The following is a 5,408-nucleotide window of genomic DNA, read 5'->3' on the forward strand; positions in this document are numbered from 1 at the left end:
TGATCAAGGCAAGAGCCGCACATAAACATGAAAAATTAGTAAGTTTGCCGGAACCAAGTTGGTACTCAGATGAATAAGTTAATAACAAGACTGGTCCATATAGGCGATATTAGTACCTACACATATCTACATATGTTGCAATATAGGCAATAATACTACCTACAATGTAAGTGCTACATAAGAAGAAAATGGAAAAAATATCATTCAGTGTATATGAGTAATGCTAATGTAACGATCTGACGGGTCGTTTTGAGTATTACAATCCCGTTTTTCTATTTACTTCTCAATTTATGCTTTACAGTTGTTATATGACTTGTCGTGATGATTGGTTCGGGTCCGCTGAGGTTTTGGAATGAATTGGAACACTTAGTTCCAAGGTTTAAGCTTAAGTTAAAATAGTGACCGGACATCGACTTATATGTAAACGACCCAGGAATAAAGTTTTGATGATTTTAATAGCTCCGTATGGTAATTTTAGACTTAGGAACATGCCCGAAAAATTATTTAGAAGTCCGTAGTAGAATTAGGCTTGAAATGGCGAAAGTTGAATTTTTGGGAAGTTTGACCTAGGGGTTGACTTTTTGATATCGGGGTCGGAATCTGATTTTAGAAAATTGAATAGGTCTGTTATGTCATTTATGACTTGTGTGCAAAATTTGAGGTCAATCAGACGTGATTTGATAGGTTCTGGCGTCGTTTGTAGAAATTGGAAGTTTCAAAATTCATTAGGCTTGAATCTATGTGTGATTCGTATTTTTTAGTGTTGTGTGATGTGATTTGAGATTTCGACTAAGTTCGTATGATATTTTAGGACTTGTTGGTATATTTGGTTGAGGTCCCGGAGGCCTAGGACGAGTTTCAGGTGGTTAACGGATCGAATTCGGACTTAGAAGAAATCTAGAAATTTTTTATCTTCTGGTGTGGTCGCACCTGCGAGAGTCTAGGCCGTAGGTGCGATGCCGCAGGTTCGGCAGGTGGAACGCAGGTGCGGCAGGTGGAGCGCAGGTGTGGCAGGTGGAGCGCAGGTGCGGAGTTTGGAAGAAAGGAGCAGAGGTCGCAAGTGTGAGGTTGGGTCCGCACCTGCGAGGTCGCAGATGTGGCGTTGGGGCCGCAGAACCAAAGGGACCGCATGTGCGATGGTGAGTTCCGCACCAGCGATCGCGCAGATGCGATCCAGGGCTCACAGAAGCGGAGGCAGTTGGGGTAAGTGGATTCCGCAGAAGCGGAGATTTAGCCGTAGAAGCGGCCTCGCAGAAGCGAGAAATTGAGCCGCATGTGTGAAAGCACTGGGCAGTGTACAAAATAGAGGAGTTCCGACATTTTTGTCATTTTGAGCTCGGGTTTTGGCAATTTTTGAGAGGGATTTCGAAGGAGAACTTGAGGTAAGTCACTTGTGATCATTGTTAGTCAATAATATTGGATTATCATTGAGTATTTCGACTAAATTACATATTTTTGAGGTGAAATTAGAAGATTTTGGCTTACTGTAAGCACGTAAATTGTTACCCGCGCAACTTTTAAAAAAAGTATTTTAAAAATATTTACTTATTTTCATTTTAATGGGATTTCAGTCAACTTTTAATTTTTATTTTAAATCATAAGTTTAAAAACACAAAAAAATAATTTTATAATATTTCTTCTCTTATTATATATCTTTTTATTTTTTATTTTTTTATTTTTATTTATTTATTTATTTAAACTTATTAGTATTTTATAATGATAATATTTTAATCTTTACCATTACTTTAACATAGTTTTCTCTACCTTTTTTATAACATTTAGAATATACCATAAAATTCAATAATTTTAATGGTGAATAGGGGTGATCTTGACTACGGTATTTTGGTTATTGGAGGTTCCATATTTGACGGTGGGACAATGGCTATGGTGAGATTTTGTAGGAGATGCGGCTGCTTCTTTTTAGGTGGTGTGCCGATGTTTTATTTTTTTTGTGGGGGTGCTGCTGCTAGGGTCCTTCTTCCTTCCGTTCACTTTTTTGGAGAAGGAGTTTATATATGGAGGTATAGGGGAATATGGGTCATTGGATTAAACATAATGAGTGATTAAGATTTAATCTTGTATTTTAAGTGAAGAGTGGGCTAATGGGTTGGGAAGAATGAGCATTTGTGGGCCACTAAAATTCGAAAATGAGCTCCTAATTGGCCCAAATTCAATTCTTTCTCAATGAACAAAAATAAAAATACTACCAAATTATACTAATTAATCTTAGTTAATAAAAATAAACTATTAAAATGAAGTATATATTAAAATAAAAATATTTTGGTACATTCTAAATGTTATAAAAAAAGATAGAGAAAACTATGTTAAAATAATGGTAAAGATTAAAATATTATCATTATAAAATACTAATAAGCTTAAATAAATAAAAATATATATAATAAGAGAAGAAATATTATAAAATTATTTTTTTTGTGTTTTTAAACTTATATTTTAAAATAAAAATCAAGATCATCCGTTGCTAAAAGCTCTGTCAATTTTCGTCTTGGAACATTGAAATCCTTTGCTGCCGATTTGTGTCGGAGTTGAGGCATCGAAGAAGTCAGCGGTCTCCGGTCAGAGGTCATTCCGCAGCTTTGGGTCGTCGTTCGATTTTCTGGTCGTCGGCGTCGCATCAACATATTTGCTTTTCTTTCGATTGAATCCATTTGGACGTTCTTTCATTATACTAAAGGAGTTGGTTTGCGTGAGGGTCAATTTCTCCCTTTAATCTCGTTCTCCTTCTGTTATTATGCTAATTGTGTGCCATTTTGGTTGAATTTCTTGTGATTGAGTTATAGTTAGTCTTTTCTTTAGTTGAATGAATTTCATCGGGTGAATACATTTGGGATATAAATTGATGAAATAAAATATGTGATGAACAGTGAGTAATTTGAGAATTAAACTTGAATTTAAGATGAAGTAATTTGGAATTGGGATTAACTTCACATTCTTGTTTTATCAAATGGGACGTGGAATGGGGAAAACATCAACTCGTTGGTAACTAATTCATGCTCATATATTGTAGGAGTCGGATTTGGTCTAAATATATGAAATCAAGCACTAAAGAAAACGAGCATGAAATAATCTTATTTAGTTTTAGCTTTATTTTATTTCTATTTTTCTTACACTACTCGCTAGTAACATATTTAGGTCGACCATACTTGGGTAGGCAAACTTTTAAGGCGCTTATGTTTTAGTTTTTTGAGGTGAGAGGTTTCCCCTTTAGTTAATTAATTTATTCGGGGAATGCTCCGAAAAACTTGTAAATACTTTGGAGGTTGTGATGAACACCATGGAGGAAGTATAGTGTAGGTTAGCTTAGGATTTTAATTTTCACTTTTATTTTTCTTTTATTAGGTGGGGACAACCTCGAACCTCGAGCCTCTTCTGTGTTTATTTTTGTTTTTTGTGTGTTTCTACCTCAATCTGAGTATTTCTAAAAACCAACTAGATCATGTGCGCAACCGTGATTTTTACGGGACTCGGGGAATGCCTAACACCTTCTCCCCGAGTCAAATGAACCACCTTATCTAGAATCTATGGTGCAATAAGTTTAGAGTCAAATGTGTTTTGAAGGAAAATTCTTATTTTTGTTTACAAAAAATAGTAACCTAGCACACAGAAACCAAATGTCAGGTGGCGACTCTAAAAATCCTTCGAAACGCAATCTTTTTGTCACTTTCAAATTGAAATCCTTTTGAGCTTTAAATTCTCTTTATATCTTTTTAAAGAGGGTTAGTGAGGTAAAAAGAAGGGGTGTGACAGTTTTGGCGACTCTACTGGGGAGTTGCAGGTTCGAGCTGGTACTTGATCTTGTTGGCTTTTTAGAATATTCGGTTGAGGTTTTTATGATTTTATTTTCTTTATTTAATTTTTATTTTTGTTTATGTCGTTTTATTATTTGTTAGTTATTTACGTGTTTACAGTTTTTCCTTTATGTGTTACTGCTTTATAACTGTCATCATTTGCATTACCCGATCAATTCTTTCTACAACAAGTCTCGTAATACGCGTCGCATACACGAACTCTTTGTTGAGTCACCCTTATTTTAGGAGGGGTGCCATCGGACGTATGGAGTGGGTGGGAAGCTTGAGCAGCCACCGTCGATCATATGCTCCCCCGGATTGCCTTGTTAGTGAACCCCAAACGTAGGTCAACCTTTAGGTCATTTTTATTTGCATCATATCATTATGACCTAGCAAGGCCCGGTGCTAGGTACTATGTCCTTTGTAGGAAGCCTGTTCAAATTGTGTCAATAGGCCCGCCGACCCAAAATGATATTCAATCATTCTACGTGCTAAATGTTGCATCTTTGAGGGTAGAAAGGTCATTTGGCGGGCTGATATTTGGGAAAGAAGGGTGAAAAATGAAGCAAGAGAGAATATTGAGAGTTTTGTCACTTTTAGTTTCTTGCCCCGTTCTCTAAAAGAAAAATAACAAAAAGATGTTATACTTTCTCATCATTTTTCAAAAAAAGAAAAAGACAAAAAATAGTTTTTCCAAGTTAGTTGCATTTTTAAATTCTCTCTCGTATCCAATCTTCCCGAACTACGTATACCTGATTCTCGTCTTTCAGGGCGGGATACGTAGGCAGCCCATATAGGGTCCGGTCTTACTAGTGAGTTTTAAGTTCTTGGCTTCGGGGGTCCTAGCTAAATCTTGCATGCCTAGCCACTTTTGGCCACATCGGCCTTTTTGCAAAATAGGGCTATTTTCTCAAAGTGGCTTGTTAACCCATGTCTCAGAGTCATGAGTCCACAACAAGGCGTCCACTTAGTTTAAGGTCCATTTTTGTTGAGTTTGCATGCTTAGCTATTTTTGACCACATAGGCCATTTATGCAAAACAGGTCATTTTTGTAAAGTTATTTTAGAGACCGTGATTCCTGGGAGATCGGGGGTCGCATAGGCATTCGTGAGGTATTTTCCATGTCTTACAGGTCGTCCTAGCTGAGTTTGCACTTCTAACCAACTTTTGGCCATGTAGACCATTTTACAAAAATAACCTCAATTATGTCTTGCATATGTCCAATATGAAGTATTATTGTCTCACATAGTGTCCTGAGTCACTAACTCTATTTGCTCTTATTTTTCTCATTCAGGTATGGATCCACTTACTAGAGCTTGAGCATGACAGATACCCCAGGACCATCCCAGCCATGACCATCCCAGCCATGACCGTTGCCTTCAGGAGCTGTTTAAGGGGACTTTTTATTTTTTGAGTATGTTTTATGTTATCTTTTACTTTTTAGTCCTGTACAGTAGTATTGAGTCTTTTAGGTGGTGTCAGAGTCTGTCATAGTCTAGTTGAGTTCATTGAGTCTTTTGTTATCGTACCTCCTATTTTATATATGAAAACAAAAAAAAAGAGTTATAAATGAAAAATCCAAAAGGATTTTTATTTTTAGTA

General features: G+C 36.4%; 1 long non-coding RNA gene across 1 annotated transcript; it reads left to right on the plus strand.

Annotated features, from left to right (window-relative positions):
• The first annotated feature begins 2,398 nt into the window (after nucleotides 1-2,398).
• On the plus strand, nucleotides 2,399-5,408 carry LOC117280164 (uncharacterized). The gene is made up of 2 exons (XR_004510651.2): nucleotides 2,399-2,710; nucleotides 5,101-5,408. It is a non-coding gene; the product is annotated as an uncharacterized lncRNA (long non-coding RNA).

This window comes from Nicotiana tomentosiformis, chromosome 3 (genome assembly GCF_000390325.3).
Source record: "Nicotiana tomentosiformis chromosome 3, ASM39032v3, whole genome shotgun sequence".
NCBI classification, from domain to species: domain Eukaryota; kingdom Viridiplantae; phylum Streptophyta; class Magnoliopsida; order Solanales; family Solanaceae; genus Nicotiana; species Nicotiana tomentosiformis.